Source organism: Pseudophryne corroboree, chromosome 1 (genome assembly GCF_028390025.1).
Source record: "Pseudophryne corroboree isolate aPseCor3 chromosome 1, aPseCor3.hap2, whole genome shotgun sequence".
NCBI lineage: Eukaryota > Metazoa > Chordata > Amphibia > Anura > Myobatrachidae > Pseudophryne > Pseudophryne corroboree.
Window position 1 is genome coordinate 721810880 of NC_086444.1, and position 18548 is coordinate 721829427.

The 18548-nt window shown below is 45.8% G+C and overlaps 1 protein-coding gene and 1 non-coding gene across 7 annotated transcripts in view; both read right to left on the reverse strand.

Annotated features, from left to right (window-relative positions):
- Positions 1 to 18548, reverse strand: part of TCF3 (transcription factor 3) — a 399616-nt gene that overhangs the window by 78502 nt on the left and 302566 nt on the right. The window lies entirely within an intron of this gene.
- LOC134961133 (U5 spliceosomal RNA) lies at positions 16617 to 16731 on the reverse strand. Its single transcript, XR_010187854.1, has one exon. It is a non-coding gene; the product is annotated as a U5 spliceosomal RNA (small nuclear RNA).

The window sequence follows — 18548 nt, forward strand, 5'->3', positions numbered from 1 at the left end:
CTTTTGGATCTGTCCCTCGCGCTGGCGAAGCCGTACCATACCAGTATCGAGGAGCACAGTACCGACTCCACAATTGCGGAGTAAAAATAGGATTTTGGTACTTACCAGGTAAATCCTTTTCTTTGAATCCATAGGGGGCACTGGAGTACTCTTGGGATATGGACGGGCTTCCGTAGGAACAGCACTGAATATTTAAATTTAGAACACTCCACCCCTCCATATCCCCGAGCACCTCTCAGTGTTTTTTACTGAGCCGAACAGGAACTATAGAGATGTTGACAATGGAGTATTACATATAACATAACTGACAATAACGAAGTTAACACATAACGTTACTGACAACTAAACAGTTGACACCCTAACCAGCACTTGTAATTTGAACCAGTCGGTGAAAGTGTGTTACCATAAGATCCTCAGAACTCACCACAACTAGGTAAAACTGCTCTGGGTGGGCGTCCAGTGCCCCCTATGGATTCAAAGAAAAGGATTTACCTGGTAAGTACCAAAATCCTATTTTCTTTATCATCCACTAGGGGTCACTGGAGTACTCTTGGGACGTACCAAAGCTTCCCTTGTGGGCGGGAGAGCTGTTTGGCACTTGTAACACTAGGCGGCCAAAGCTAGATGCTGATGCCGCAAACGTATCAAACTTGTAAAAGCGCACAAACGTGTGCACTGAAGACCATGTAGCCGCACGGCAAAGCTGCGTCGTAGAAGCCCCACGACCCGCTGCCCATGAAGTTCCCACAGAACGTGTGGAATGAGCGGTTACTGACGTAGGCGGTTGTAACCTAGCATGAAGGTAAGCCTGACGTATGGTCAGTTTTATCCATCTGGATAAGGTTTGTTTAGACGCTGGCCAACCTATCTTGGCAGCATCATAGAGAACAAACAACGTATCCGTCTTACGAACTGAAGACGTTCGGGATACATAAACGCGTAAAGCGCGTACCACATCCAGCGTTCCAGAATGTGCTGTCAACACAGGAACTACTATTGGTTGATTGATGTGAAAAGATGACACTACCTTTGGTAAGAAAGCGGGATTCGTCCGAAGTTCCGCTCTGTCATCATGAAATACCAAATACGGTGCCTTGCATGACAAGGCACCCAAATCCGAAACACGCCTTGCCGAAGCTAAGGCTAGGAGAAAAATTGTTTTCCAAGTGAGAAACTTTATATCCACTCGCTGTAAGGGTTCAAAATATGAAGACTGTAAGAACTCCAAAACCAGATTCAAGTCCCATGGCGCTGTAGGTGGAATGAATGGAGGCTGTACCCTGAGTACACCTTGGAGAAAAGTGCGTATAGACGGCAATAGAGCCAATCGTCTTTGAAAGTAAATTGACAAAGCAGATACCTGCACCTTTAGTGTAGATAAACGCAATCCTCCATCTAACCCTGTTTGTAGAAACAACAACAGGCGGCATAACTTGAAAGCGGATGTCGTAAACTTCCGAGCTTCACACCAACCTATATAGGCACGCCATATTCTGTAATAATGGCTTCCTAGCTCGTAACATGGTTGGTATAACCGAATCTGGAATGCCCTCTCTTCTTAAGAGGGTGGTCTCAACAGCCACCCCGTCAAACGCAGCCGCGCTAAATCGGGGTAAAGGAACGGACCCTGTTGTAACAGGTCTGGACGCAGTGGGAGCGGCCAAGGATCGTCTGCGAGTAGTCCGTGGAGATCCGAGAACCAAGCTCTCCGAGGCCAATGAGGCGCCACTAGTATGACTGTGACCGACTCTCTTTTGATCCGTTTTAGCACCAGAGGGAGCAGCGGAAACGGTGGAAACAGATACACAAGACTGTACGGCCACGCGACAGTGAGAGCATCCACCGCCACTGCCTTTGGATCTCTTGTTCTGGACACATACTGGAACGTTTGGTGATTGTGTCGAGACGCCATCAGGTCCACCTGAGGATAACCCCATCGCTGAACCAACATGTGAAACACTTCTGGATTTAATGCCCATTCGCCTGGATGAAAATCCCGACGACTGAGATAATCCGCCTCCCAGTTGTCCACTCCCGGAATGAACACGGCCGACCTGGTGGCATTCCGCCCAATTGAGGATTCGAGCTACTTCCCGCATTGCCATGCGGCTTCTCGTTCCTCCTTGTTTGTTGATGTATGCGACTGCCGTCGCATTGTCCTACTGCACTTGGACAGGCTGAGAGCGAAGCATGTGCACTGCTTGTCGTAGCGCATTGTAAATTGCGCGGAGTTCAAGAACATTTATAGACAGCAATTTCTCGTGATCCGCCCAGAGACCCTGGCGCTGACAATTTTGAATTACCGCTCCCCAACCTCTGAGACTGGCGTCCGTAGTTAGAATTATCCAATTCCAACCTCCGAACCGTCTTCCTGCGGTTAAATTGTGTTCCTTGAGCCACCAGAGCAGAGATACTCTTGCTGTTGGCGACAACCTCACCCTGTGGTGAATCTGCAGATGCGAGCCCGACCACTGGGCAAGCACATTCAGTTGAAATGGACGAGAGTGAAATCTTCCGAACTGAAGCGCCTCGAAAGCTGCCACCATTGTGCCTAAGAGGCGAATGCACAAGTGTACCGACACTGTGCGTGGCTTGAGCACTAATTGTACTAGATGGCGTAGCATTTGTACTTTCTGCTGTGGTAGGTAAATTCTTTGATTGACCGTATCGAGAATCATACCTAGGAACTGAAGGCGTTGAGACGGAATTAGATGTGATTTCTTGAAGTTGACAATCCAACCGTGGTGAACCAGTACATTGTATGTTAGCAGCGCATGTTGGAGAAGTATCTGTTGAGACGGAGCTTTGATGAGCAGATCGTCTAAATACGGAACTATTGTCACTCCCAGGAATCTGAGGTGAGCTATCATCACAGACATCACTTTGGTGAATACCCGCGGCGCTGATGACAGGCCAAACGGTAGAGCCTGAAACTGGTAATGGTTCTGGCGTATTGCAAACCGTAAGAATTTCTGATGAGGCTGCCAAATTGGAATGTGTAAGTACGCATCCTTGAGGTCTAGTGCAATCATAAATTCCTTTGCCTCTAAACCCGCAATCACCGAACGCAGAGACTCCATCTTGAATCTGTAGTAAGTTACGTACTGATTGAGCCCCTTTAAGTTCAATATTGGTCTGACTGAGCCATCCGGCTTCGGTACCACAAACATACTTGAATAATAACCCTGGCCCTGTTGGTGTACAGGGACCGGAATCAAAACTGCCGAATCCAGTAGGGACTGAATGGCAATTTGCAGAACCGTCCTCTTGTCGTCCGACAGAGGCAATCCTGTCTTGAAAAACCGCAGAGGCGGAAGACAGTCGAACTCTATTTTGTAACCTGTTAACACTAAATTGCGGATCCACCCATCCGCGGATGTGTGGAACCACGCCACATGGAACGTCTGAAGGCGTGCTCCCACAATTGGAGAACCGAGATGGGCTGGAAGCCCGTCATGCCACTGGCTTGTCGGTAACCTTAGCGTCCTGGCGAGTTGTGTTGGTTTGTTGGAAACCACGTCCACGACCACGTCTAGCAGGCGTGGCTGATCCTCTACCACGTCCTCGAAAGGGCTGAGGTCTAAAGGATTTGAACGAAGGTCCAGCGTACCTTCTTCTTGAAACCGGTGGAGGCAATGGTAAGAAAACAGACTTACCTCCCGTCGCCTCCGCAATCCATGCGTCCAATTCAGGACCAAACAACTTCTTGCCATCGTAAGGCAACGCCTCTATACTTCGTTTGACCTCTGCCTCCGCATGATAAGCACGCAGCCAGAGTGCTCTTCGTGCCGTAACTAGCGACGATGAAATACGAGAAGTGAGCTGACAGACGTCAGTAGACGCTGTACAGAGATACTCTACAGCCTCAATCATTTGATTTACAAGAATTATCAGGTTTTCGTCATGTAAAGCAGATTTGAGTTCTGTAAGCCATATTATGAGCGCCTTAGTGACCCAAATGCCAACCAATCCAGGTCTTAGCATCACACCTGCTGCTACATACATGGATTTTAACATAGTTTCTATCTTGCGATCTGAAGGATCTTTAAGCGTAGTAGCTGCTGGCACTGGTATGGTTAATTTCTTGGTAAGCTTGGACACTGACGAATCAACTATTGGTGGATTCTCCCATGTACACGTTACAGAGTCTGGAAACGGATAACTAGACTTAAATCTGCGAGGTATAGAAAACCGTTTATCTGGATTCTGTCGTGTTTCTACTAACATCTGATTTAGAGAATCCGACACAGGAAAACTTATTGGCGTCTTCCGCCGTTTCGTAAATACAACCTGATCATTTGTGAGAGGCTCCTCAGTTTCAGGAAACCTCAGAGACTGACGTACCGCTCTGATGAGATCATCAATGCCGGAACTGTTAAAATCCTCGCCATCTGACTCCACTTCGCCCTCCTCACCCTCATCTTGTTCCGTGAGGTCTGGCATGGAATCGTCAGAATGCAACATAGCAGAAAATGGAAAATCATAAGACATATGAAATTTATCCCGTTTACCCAAAATGGATTTGGACCTTACGCAAGGCTGAGACGCCTCCGGTAGTTCTGACGGTCTCACCCTAGACTCAGACCTTACCGTTTCCCGCTCCTGACGAGCGGCGGTCAATTCTGATTGTAATCTATCCAGTACATTTACTAACATACCCCACGGAGGGTCCGGTGAGGACATTGGTTGTAAAACTGGAGCAGAAATGGTATTCTGAACCGAATCCACAAAACATACTGTACATGTGGTAGATCCATCCGGTAACACACTGCCACAGACTTTGCAATTATGCTTTTTAGTTTTTGCTGGTGCCTTACTCATTATGGCGACAGACAATACAATACACAAAAAACAGACACCTGCACGACTCAGTAAAATAGCAGTAAGGTGTCTCTGTATATAAATCTGGCCAAGTGCAGTACACGTGGCCAGTACTGTGAAATGTGATCCCAAATTCCCACTAACACCCCTGCGCCTCCGGTGGAGTAGAGATGTAGTACTGGAACGTTCTGGAATCACAGCAGGAAAACACAGGAAGCATGGTTAAACATGGCTGCCATGCTATGCTTATACATATAATCCTAATGCTGGTTACAACATTCACTGATTATAACCCTGCAAAAAATCCCTGCAGTCTATCATCTGCTGCTGCAGTATTTCGTATGCCGCTTATTGCCCCCTTAACTTATTGCTTGTCCCCCCTGCTCCTGTGTAATGGCTGCCTGCTCTTTTCGAATCAGAGCAGCGGCAGCGCAGCGTGTGGGGCCCCAGCGGGTATCGCCGAGCGCTGTGCTGAGCCCGGGTGAGCCGCGCATCACCCAGCGGTGGGACCCGGAGCAATAGCGGCGGCCGGCCCCGTGAGCGAGAGAGCTGCGGCGGCCGGCGGCCTCTGAGCGGCCTGCACGGAGGTCTTGTGCTGAAGACTGTGGCCGTGTGGGGAGGGCGCTGAGTGGGGAGAGCAGCGGCGGGACGGGCGGCCAAGTGGAGCGAGCAGCGGCGGGCGCTAAGCGCTACAATGTCCCCACACCTCGGGGCGGCAGCGGGAGCTGACCGCCCCGTTCACATACCTGTATCCTGCAGTTTGTGAGGAGGCTCCGACGGGGCTTCTGAACAAGCGCCGGCCAGCCTGTGCAGGAGGCTGTGTGTGTGGCTGTGAGGGAGCTCTTTCAGAGAGGCCCGATACGCCCCTGCTGCTATCAGCAGCTGTACTATCCCTGACCCTGCCTTTTGGAAGGGGGAAAGGGATGTAAAATAGAAAAAATAAAAATAAAATAAAAAGAAAAATAAAAATTCTTCAAAGTAATCGTGACTTCAGTCACAGAGCTGTTGCTACGTCTAGCACAGAAAAAACACTGAGGTGCTCGGGGATATGGAGGGGTGGAGTGTTCTAAATTTAAATATTCAGTGCTGTTCCTACGGAAGCCCGTCCATATCCCAAGAGTACTCCAGTGACCCCTAGTGGATGATAAAGAAAGAGGAGCAGAAGCTTCTGTGGGATGTTGAACTTCCTTAGCTGCCTGAGGAAGAACAACCTCTCCTGCACTTTCCTGACAGTGGTGTCAGCGTTGGACCACCATTTAAGGTCCCAGGAGATTGCGGTCCCCAGGAACTTGAAGGAGTCCACTAGCGATACGACGCTGTCAGCAATCGTTAACAGAGATGCGCTAGCCGACTTCTTCCTGAAGTCCACTATCATCTCAACAGTTTTGAAGGGGTTCAGCTCAAGGTTGTTGTGGCTGCGCTACTGGGCAAACCGGTCTACTTTCCATCTATAGGCCGATTCGCCCCGTCCTTGATGAGATTGATGACGGTGGTGTTGTCGGCAAATTTGATGATCTTTATTGATTGCGCCTCTGAGGTGCAGTCATTTGTGTACAGGAAGAAGAGCAGGGGTGAGAGCATACAGTCCTGAGGGGCCCCTGTACTAATGGACAGCACTTGAGAGGTGAACTCCCCTGCTTTCACCACCTGTGTCCTATCTGTCAGGAAGTCTACTATCCAGGAATAGGTAGCTTCAGGGACCCCTAGCCGAAGTAATTTGGGGTGGAGGATGCTGGGTACGATTGTATTGAAGGCCGAGCTGAAATTGACAAAGGACCCTCGCGTAGGTACTGGGTATGTCTAGGTGCTGTGCAATGTAGTGCAGGCCCACTCGAAGTTCGAAGTTGATAATTCACAAATAAGGGAATAGACCAGTTTGAATATATTTTGTGCAATCTGTGATAAGGCAGCATTTTTAAATAGGTACCCTCTAATGCATGTAAAATTAAACAAAGACCCTCCCTATTCCAGGTTGTGAACAATAAGGAACCTTGTGTTAATAAGGTACACGTTGTAGCATTATGATGAACTGATAAGACAACAGTGTTATGGGACAAGAGTCCTAGACCAGAGCGTGAAAGCCGCCAGACTGTACAAGGGGTCGTGAGTAGTAAATTACTAAGTATATTAGGAGGATAGCCAGAAGGTATGATGTGTAACAAGCTAGGTAGAGTTATATCTGGGCAGAAGGCTTGTTCCAGGGCAGTGTTTGCATAATTGCTAGTGGTATTTATCCAATCTACCGCATACCGATAGTTTGCAGCCAATGCATAGCTTCGTATGCAAGGCAAATGAATGCCGCTTAGAGGTGGATTGACATAACTTAAACATCAATATTTTAAGTGTTTTCCCTGACCACATGAAAGTACTAAAACCTTTCTTTAAAACCTTTAAATTGGACTCTTTCAATAGGATGGGAAGCATTTGTATGGTATATAGCAATCAAGGAATTGATATAATCTTAATCAGATGACATCTGCCTATATAGGACAATGGTAAATATCGGCAAGATTGGAAATCTGACTACGTGCGGGCAATCAAGCCGGGGAAGTTATAGCCATATATAAGTCAGATGGTTTTACTGGAATGTTTATACCTAGTTATACAAGGGAGGAATCTGTCCATAGAAACAGAAAGCCCTCTGTCCAGTCCTCTTTGGCACCTGCATGCAAAGCTAATGCCTTGGTTTTAAATTTATCAGAAATCCCGAAACATTTTCAAAATCGAGTAACAGTTGCAGGAAAGCCTGGAAACTCCTCTTAAGGGTTCTTGAAATATAAAGAAGAGGTCGTCAGCGTAAGCTGACACCTTTAATATGTTTGAGCCTACCTCTATTCCACGCCAGAGGGAGTGTAAATGAAACAATCTAATCAGAGGGTCTATTGCCAAGTTAAATAATAAAGGGAATGACAGACAACCCTGTCTGGTGCCACGCCATAGGGTGAAGCCCAAGGTATTCAAGCCATTAACGGTCAGGAAAGCTTTAGGAGAGTAATATAGCTTGCGAAATAGGGTAATAAATCCAACACCAAAGTTTTTAATTTGCATTACATGAAAGTAAATGAGCCAAAGATACCCTATCGAAGGCTTTGTCTGCGTCGCTACTAACTAAAAGGGATTTACCGTATGGTTCAGTTAAGGACTAGGTCAGGGTGGCCACAACCTGCCGAATATTATGTCCCAACGACCGTCCCTTTAGAAAGCCAATTTGAGAGGGATAGAGTAATTTTGGAATGACTACCTGTAGTCCTTGTGCAATAATGGCTGTCAATAATTTGAGATCTTGATTTAAAAGGGATATAGGGCGAAATTATATGACTAATGTGGGGTCGTCAACCGGCTTCGGCAGGATTATGATCCTAGCTTGATTAAAGTGAGGCGGGGGCTCTTTTCCCGATAATATGGAGTTAAACAGACGTTAAGAGATGTGGTGTGAAGTGTGGGGATAATAATTTATAATATTCGGCACATAGTCCGTCAGGACCTAGGGCTTTACTTCTAGCTAGCCGGATACTAGCCGATCGAAGTTCCTGCTCTGAAATGGGGTCTACTAAGGCTTTGCTTTCAGTCAACGGCGGAGCCTCTGCTTTCCTAATAAAGTCCATGTCTAAACAAGTATTGTCAGGAGGTACGGTGTACAAACGCGCGTAGTAATCTTAAAAGGACTTGGCAATATCAGGAGCGGATGTCAATTGCCCCACGTCTGAAATGAGTTTCAGTATGTGCACTAGTGGCCGCTGGCTTCGGACTACAGAAGCTAACAACTTGCAAGCTTTAATGTCCCACCTAAAGTAGCGGTTCTTTTGGTAGTCTAATGAGTATTGTGCCTTCTCGGTGCATAGTGTTATTATGTAGCATAGTGGAGTACGAATTCGAGAGCGCTAAACTAAGCTCTTGTAACCTTGTGTTCAAAGTTTTGCATTTGGCCGTGACATATGCAATTATATGGCCTTGAAGCACTGGCTTAGATGCTGCCCAAAACAGATTTTACTTCTTCAATATGTTGGATGTGATCAACCACGTAATTAAGGAAATGGTGTTCCAGGGACAGTTTAAAATCTGGGGAGTCCGCCAAATATGAAGGGAACCTCCAATTAAAAGGAAAGCAGTTTGGGAGAGGGAAGTGTTAGTGTGAACCATGGGGGTGATTCAGACCTGATCGCTGGGCTGCTAAAATTGTTGTGCTGCGTTCAGATAGTCGCCGCCCAAGGGGAGTGTATATTCGCCGTGCATGTGTGCGATGCATGTGTACGCCGAGTTGCTAAAAATCCCTCAATAAGCGGACAGCTGCAAATCCGTTTGCACCTCACTCACCATTGAAGGATTTTTGTACTGTGTGCAGTCTGTGCGCAGCCCAGGACTTACTCCTACAGTGCAATGAGAACAGGCTGATCGGGTCCGGAGCGGACGTCACATACCCTCCCTGAAAACGCTTGGGAACGCCTGCGTTTTCCCTGACACTCCCTGAAAACGGTCAGTTACCACCACCAAACTGCCTCTTCCTGTCAATCAGCATGCAAATTGCTGTGCGAATACATTTTTTGTGCCAGCCTGTTGCTGACCGGTAATGCCTGTTTTCCGACACGCGTGCGCATTGCCGTGCATATGCATGTGCGTCTTTTGCTGATCGCCCGCTGTGCTAAAACGCAAAGCAGCGATCAATTCTGCATCCCCCATCCCCTTCATGTTGGGACGTGATCCCAGACAGCAATATTTTCAAGTTTTGAACGATACACCCTGACAGTAAAGAGGTGTAATTTATATAAATTTTTAACTCATACAACTTTCAGAAATAAGATCAGGGAAATACACAGGTACGACCCAGGTCTATGAACCCAGGAATTACCCAGAGTCTCAGTCTGAGACCATCATTCACACTACACCAAAAACCCTGAAAATTCCCAGATCGCATGTGTTCACAATGAACCCCAGTCTGCCCTGGAATTTGATGTACATTTAAAGGGGATGCTTTCATGTATATTATTCAGCCTTTGATATTTGTTAAGGGCACTTCTCGTTTGTGAACTTCCTGTAAGCATACAGCATTTGCATAGTCTGCTGTGTAATAGTCTAAATTTAACTGGGTTATATTATAGCCATTACCGAAAATAGCCAGACACTTTTCTTCCAACCCGGGTCTAAAAACCCTGGTTGGATGCATTCACACTAAAGGCGACCTAGGTCGCACACGGGAAAAACTCTGGTATAGTGCAGGGTCATGGACCTCAGACATCGACCAGGGTCCATGCACGTTCATAGGCAAAACCTTAGGTTGGGCTGCTTGAAACTTATCAAGTACATAACTAATGGTTAGGAGTTAATGTAACTAATTCTAGGTGTTGTTCTGCAAACATAGAAAGATATATTTGAAGTTCTACTTCTTCACTTATTTAAGCCTGCGCTAATCTTTGAAAGCACATTTTAGAAAAGGTTATCCTGAAACATTACATACACACACACCCACATTTTAGTAATGTGGGAAAATGCAAAACATTTGTACAATAACAAAGTTAATTAATAGGGTTTACTGCTGTATGTACCAATGCCTGTATGCACCATAACATTAAGTATCCTCAAGTTAGTCATTTAACTGACTGGACTGATGGTGGTAGAAAACATCTCCTCAAGCATTGTTTTAAAATACCGAATACATATTTGACGGAAAAAGGATAAGTATAGTGTTATGCTCACTAAGCCATTGGGGGTGACTACACATGCTCTGTGCGAGAGGGCATTGTAAATCTGGAAGATACTACTTATGCAACACTTGGTGAAGACAATTAGGACAAACGTCCCCTTGCAGAGAATAACAGCACTCTAACAATGCCAATAAAATGCACCAAGCAAAATGACGGAACCAACTGAAACCTTAACCGTTCGGAATGAACACCCATGCTGTAAAGTTCTTTAGGAAAGTGTAATATGTGCATTTAATCTATTGTCGGAGAAGGATTCATCTGACCATATTAACAACCTCCACTTCTGGGACTTGCTTGGACTCTTTGCATCGCTTAACTCATAAAACTGAACTAAAAAAAAATAAGAATTTACTTACCGATAATTCTATTTCTCATAGTCCGTAGTGGATGTTGGGGACTCCGTAAGGACCATGGGGAATAGCGGCTCCGCAGGAGACTGGGCACATCTAAAGAAAGCTTTAGGACTAACTGGTGTGCACTGGCTCCTCCCCCTATGACCCTCCTCCAAGCCTCAGTTAGGATACTGTGCCCGGACGAGCGTACACAATAAGGAAGGATTTTGAATCCCGGGTAAGACTCATACCAGCCACACCAATCACACCGTATAACCTGTGATCTGAACCCAGTTAACAGCATGATAACAGAGGAGCCTCTGAAAGATGGCTCACAACAATAATAACCCGATTTTTGTAACAATAACTATGTACAAGTATTGCAGACAATCCGCACTTGGGATGGGCGCCCAGCATCCACTACGGACTATGAGAAATAGAATTATCGGTAAGTAAATTCTTATTTTCTCTAACGTCCTAAGTGGATGCTGGGGACTCCGTAAGGACCATGGGGATTATACCAAAGCTCCCAAACGGGCGGGAGAGTGCGGATGACTCTGCAGCACCAAATGAGAGAACCCCAGGTCCTCCTCAGCCAGGATATCAATTTTGTAGAATTTTACAAACGTATTTGCTCCTGACCAAGTAGCTGCTCGGCAAAGTTGTAAAGCCGAGACCCCTCGGGCAGCCGCCCAAGATGAGCCCACCTTCCTTGTGGAGTGGGCATTTACAGATTTTTGGCTGTGGCAGGCCTGCCACAGAATGTGCAAGCTGAATTGTACTACAAATCCAACGAGCAATAGTCTGCTTAGAAGCAGGAGCACCCAGCTTGTTGGGTGCACACAGGATAAACAGCGAGTCAGATTTCCTGACTCCAGCCGTCCTGGAAACATATATTTTCAGGGCACTGACAACGTCTAGCAACTTGGAGGCCTCCAAGTCCCTAGTAGCCGCAGGCACCACCAATAGGTTGATTCAGGTGAGACGCTGAAACTACCTTGGGGAGAAACTGAGGACGAGTCCTCAATTCCGCCCTGTCCGAATGGAGAATCAGATAAGGGCTTTTACAGGATAAAGCCGCCAATTATGACACGCGCCTGGCCCAGGCCAGGGCCAACAGCATGACCACTTTCCATGTGAGATTTTTTAACTCCACAGATTTAAGTGGTTCAAACCAATGTGACTTGGTTCGGTTTTAGGAGGTTCCTGACTAGCTCGGATAACTCCCTGGCTTTCTCTTCCGGGAGAAACACCTTTTTTCTGGACTGTGTCCAGGAACATCCCTAGGAAACAGAAGACAAGTCGTCGGAACCAGCTGCGATTTTGGAATATTGAGAATCCAATCGTGCTGCCGCAACACTACCTGAGATAGTGCTACACCGACTTCCAACTGTTCCCTGGATCTTACCCTTATCAGGGAATCGTCCAAGTAAGGGATAACTAAAATTCCCTTCCTTCGAAGGGATATCATTTCGGCCATTACCTCGGTAAAGACCCGGGGTGTCGTGGACCATCCCTACGGCAGCGTCTGAACTGATAGTGACAGTTCTGTACCATAACCTGAGGTACCCTTGGTGAGAAGGGTAAATTTTGACATGAAGGTAAGCATCCTTGATGTCCCGAGACATCATGTAGTCCCCTTCTTCCAGGTTTGCAATCACTGCTCTGAGTGACTCAATCTTGAATTTGAACCTCTGTATGTAAGTGTTCAAAGATTTTAGATTTTAGATTTAGAATCGGTCTCACCGAGCCGTCTGGCTTTGGTACCACAATAGTGTGGAATAATACCCCGTTCCCTGTTGCAGGAGGGGTACCTTGATTATCACCTGCTGGGAATACAGCTTGTGAATGGCTTCCAAAACTGCCTCCCTGTCAGAGGGAGACGTCGGTAAAGCCGACTTTTGGAAACGGCGAGGGGGAGACGTCTCGAATTTCAATATGTACCCTTGAGATATTACCTGAAGGATCCAGGGGTCTACTTGCGAGTGAGCCCACTGCGCACTGAAATTCATTGAGAACGGGCCCCCACCGTGCCTGAGCTTGTAAGGCCCTAGCGTCATACTGAGGGCTTTGCAGAGGCGGGAAAGGATTTCTGTTCCTGGGAACTGGGTAATCTCTTCAGCCTTTTTCCTCTCCCTCTGTCACGAGCAGAAAAGAGGAACCTTTTGTCCGCTTGCCAACAAAGGACTGCGCCTGATAATACGGCGTCTTATTTTGAGAAGCGACCTGGGGTACAAACGTGGATTTCCCAGTTGTTGCCGTGGCCACCAGGTCTAAAAGACCGACCCCAAATGTCCCCTTTCAAAGGCAATACTTCCAAATGCCGTTTGGAATCCGCATCACCTGACCATTTTACTGGTAGAATTGGACAACGCACTTATACTTGATGCCAGTCGGCAAATATTCCGCTGTGCATCCTGCATATATAGAAATGCATCTTTTAAATGCTCTATAGGCAATAATATACTATCCTTATCTAGGATATCAATATTTCCAGTCAGGGAATCCGACCATGCCAACCCAGCACTGCACCTCCAGGCTGAGGCGATTGCTGGTCGCAGTATAACACCAGTATGTGTGTGAATACATTTTTGGATACCCTCCTGCTTTCTATCAGCAGGATCCTTAAGGGCGGCCATCTCATGAGAGGGTAGAGCCCTTGTTCTTACAAGCGTGTGAGCGCCTTATCCCCCCTAGGGGGTGTTTCCCAACGCACCCTAACCGCTGGCGGGAAAGGGTATACAGCCAATACTTTTTAAGAAATTATCAATTGTTAACGGGGGGAAACCCACGCATCATCACACACCTCATTTTATTTCTCAGATTCAGGAAAACTACAGGTAGTTTTTCCCTCAGCGAACATAATACCCCTTTTTGGTGGTACTCGTATTATCAGAAATGTATAAAACATTTTCCATTGTCTCAATCATGTAACGTGTGGCCCTACTGGAAAATAGGATTTTGGTACTTACCAGGTAAATCCTTTTCTTTGAATCCATAGGGGGCACTGGAGTACTCTTGGGATATGGACGGCTTCGCAGAAACAAAGGCACTGAATATTTAAATTTAGAACTCTCCACCCCTCCATATCCCAGAGTACCTCAGTGTACGACCTCAGTGTTTTTTACTGAGCGAACAAGAACTATAGAGAGGTTGACAATGGAGAATTCCTATCACATAACGGACAACAACAAAGTTGACCCATAACGTTACGGTCAACTAAACAGTTGACACCATAACCGATAGACCCTTATAATTTGAACCAATCGGTGAAAATGTGTTACCATAAGCTCCTCTGAGCTTAATACAACCCAGGTAAAACTGCTCTGGGTGGGCGTCCAGTGCCCCCTATGGATTCAAAGAAAAGGATTTACCTGGTAAGTACCAAAATCCTATTTTCTTTTTCATCCACTAGGGGTCACTGGAGTACTCTTGGGACGTACCAAAGCTTCCCTCGTGGGCGGGAGAGCTGTTTGACACCTGTAACAGTAGGCGGCCAAAGCTAGATGCTGATGCCGCAACCGTTTCATAACGTGTAAACGCGCACAAACGTGTGCACTGAAGACTATGTAGCCGCGTTGTAAATGCTCTACGACCAACTGGTCATGACATTCCCACAGAACCTGTGGAATGAGCTATTACTGACGTAGGCGCCTGTAACCTAGCCTTAAAGTAAGCCTGACTTGTAGTCATTTTTATCCAACTGGATAATGTCTGCTGAGAAACTGGCTAACCCCAGTTGGCAGCATCATAGAGAACAAACAACGTATCCGTATTACAATCTGTACGACCTGTGTAGACGTTCGGGACATATAGACGCGTAATGCGTGTAGCACATGCAGAATTCTAGAATGTGCTGTTAACACAGGAACCACTATTGGTTTATTGATGTGAAAATAAGAAATCGGAATTTGTCCGAAGTTCTGCTTTGTCATGAGAAAACCCAAATCCGGTGGCTTGGACTACAAGGCACCCAAATGTGAAAACAAAGCCCTTGCCGAAGCTAAGGCTAGAAGAAAAACGTTTTCCAAGTGAGAAACTTAATCCCCATTTGTTGTAAGGGTTCAAAATATGAAAACTGTAAGAAATCTGAACCCAGCTTCAAGTCGCATGGCGCTGTAGGTGGGATAAATGGAGGCTGCACTTTGATGACACCTTGTAGAAAAGGTGTGTACCGACACAATAGAGTCAAATGTCTTTGAAAATAAATTGACTACACAGATACCTTCACCCTTAGTGCAGATAAATGCAGTTCTCCATCCCACCCCGTCTGTAAATTAACAGAAAACGGGTAACTTGAAAGATGATGTCAGAAACTTCCGAGCTTCACACCCACCTATATAGGCACACCAAATTTTGCAATAATGAGCTGCCGTAAGCGGCTTCCTAGCTCGTAACATGGTTGGTATAACCAATACTGTAATGCCCTCGTAACATGGTTGGTATAACCAATATTGTAATGCCCTATGTCTTTTCTTAAGAAGGCGGTCTGAACCACCACCCCGTCAACCGCAGCCGCGGTACATAGGTAAATAGGGGTAAAAGAACGGTCCCTGTTGTAACAGGTTGGACGTATTATGAGCGGGCAAAGATCGTGTGCGAGTATTCCTTGGAGATTCGAGAAGCAAGCTCTCCGAACCCCATGAGATATCACTATTATGACTGTGACGTAACTGTCTTATGATCCGTTTTAGCAACGGAGAGAGCAGCGGAAAACGGTGGAGCCAGATACACGAGGCTGTATGACCACACGAATGTGAGAGCCTCCCCCGCCACTGCCCTTGTGATCTGTCGTTCTGTACACATACTGAGCGTTTGTAATTGTGGTGAGATGCCATCATGTACACCTGAGGGTAACCACCCCCGTGGATCCACATGTGAAACACCTTGGATTTAATGCCCAGTTTCCTGGATGAAAATTCCGACGGGTGAAATCATCTGTCTAACAGATGTCCGCTCCCGGAATGAACCCCGTCGACAACATCACCTAATGGTGTTCTGGGCAATTGAGGATTCGAGCTACCTTTCGCATTACCATGCGGCTTCTCGGTCCTCCCTGGTTGTTGTGTATGCAACTCCCGTTGCGTTGTCGGACTGTACTTGGACAGACTGAAAGCGAAGCATGTAGTGCATTGTAAATTGCACGGAGTTCCAGGACATTTATAGACAGCAATCTGTCGTGATCCGTTTTAGAACCCCTGTCGCTGATCTTTTTTAACTACAACCCCTCAACCTCTGAGACTCTTGTCCAGAGTATATACACCCTCGGCCCTCTGTGGGAAACGCGAGTGAAACCCGGCGAACTAAAGCGCTTTGAAAACACATCATTGTTCCTAATAGGCGAATACACCAATGTACCGCTAGTGTGCGTGGCTTTTGCACTAATTGTACTAGATGGTATATTTGTTCTTCCTGGTGTAGTAGGTAAATTTCTTTGATTTACCGTATTTATAATCATACCTAGGAATTGAAGTAATTCAGACGGAATTAGATGCGATTGTTTTTGAACTTGACCTGCCACCATGGTGTACGTTAGTAGCGCAAGTAAGAGGAACCTCTGTTGAGACAGAGTTCTTATGATCAGATCGTCTAAGTATGGAACGATTGTCACCGCCAGGGCTCTGAGATGAGCTATCATCACCAACATCACTTTGGTGAATACCCGAGGCGTTGATAAGAGGCCAACGGTAGAACCTAAAAATGGTTAATGGTTGTGGCGTTTTGCAACACGCATTGTGAAGATCAAGCGCAATCATGCAATTTTAGCCCAGCGTGAGCCAGGCACCAAAAAATTACATGAAACTCATGGTTGTTCCTCTCCACGGAAATCTTTAGTAAAAGGCGAAAGATTTATTCGTTCTGAAGAGAAACCAGAGTATTCTTGTGACTCCAAATATGCAAGTACTAACTGGTAGTAAGTGACTTGCTGATTGAGACTGCGACGGAGCCCTTCGGCTTCGTTACCCCAAACAGAGGGGAATAAATAACCCTGACTCTGTTGGTGTACCAGGCCTGGAAATAAAACAGCTGCAACCAGCAGAGACTGAATGGCCACCTGCCAAAACGCCTAGTTTCGTCCGACAGAGGCAGTCTTGTCTTTTAAACTGTAAATAGCGGATACATCCATGAGTGGATGTTTGGAAACCCGGCAAATGTAACGTGTAAAGGCGCGCTTCCACAATTGGAAATTCTATATGGCCTGAGAGGCCGTTAAGCCACTGGCTTGTTGACTTTAGCACCTTGGCGTTACCAGTCGTGACTGTTTTTGTACCACAGCCTTGAAAAGACTGAAGTCTAAAGGGATTAAACGTCGGGCCAAAGTATTTTCGTTTTGATACCGGAGGCCTGAATATTAAATTTAGGACCAAACAACTTCTGGCCTTGTTTTGGTGAAACTAGCGACGATGAAAAGCAAGAATCGAGATAACAGGTGTCAGCAGAAGCTTTACCGAGATACTCTGCAGCTTTTTATTAACAGTGATCGTCATTGTTTCCATACATAGAGCGTCTAGTAACCCAAATTTGTTTGTCACAGATGAATTCACCAATGACGGATTGTCCCATTTAGATGTGGAAAATGGGTAAATAGGGTTAAATGTTAGTCAGATATTCTAAATAATAACTCATTGAAGATCTGTTGTTTATGAAAATCGACAGATTAGATGTTAAAGTCTACTTAGTCTCTGTAACAATTGAGACACTGACTTACTGGTTATTAGCAATGTATGGTTGTCAAAACACCCCACTATCTGACTGCTGGTCTAATGTACCCTTCTCACTTGTAGTATCGTTGTGAGAATTGACATATAATTGTCAGATTAAATTATAAGACCAGTTAAATTAACACCTTGGTACCCAAAGGGAAAATTGGACCTTTGGAAATACTGAGACTCCTTTGTTAGAGCTGGCGGAGTGAACTCCGATCTTACCGCTCCATCGAGCGGAGTTATGTTTAACATAGGATCTAGGACTGACACGGCTTACGGAGTGGAACCGTACAAACCAACAGAATTTGTGGTAGATTTATGTACAGACATTGTAGTAAACCTTATATGTAGTCTGTGTTGGAGGCTTACCCCACAGACAGACACTCCAATAGCCAAAGTAACAGACACTTGCACTAATTAGTAAAATGTTTACTTAAAGTGCGTAATATATATATATATATATATATATATATATATCTATATATATATCTATGGCTAAATACAGTTTACATGGGCCTATGTGAAACCTGAACCAAATTTCCCACTAACACCCCTGCGCCTCCGGTGGCGTAGAGATGTAGTGTAGGAATGTTCTGGAATTACCACTGGAAGAAACAGGAAACATGATTAAAAATGGCCCCCATGCCATGCTTACATTGAAACTCATAGGAGAAGTTACAATACCTGCTGCCACTGAGAATCACAGTCTAGTATACACTGATAAAAACACAGTCTAGTATACACTGACATATGCAGGTTACAATACAATCACAGACAGGTCATATTTAACATAAGCTCTGGCTGCAGTTATTATGTATTAATATCTTCTATAGATAATCTGTTATTATTAATAACTTATATAGATAATATAGATATATATATAGACTCAACTGCCTATTACTTGTAGCATTTGGCAGCTGCAGCCACGCAGTAATCTGCCAGATCCCCCACTCCCTCCCCCTTCCCTGTACTCCCTGTAGCGCTGTGTC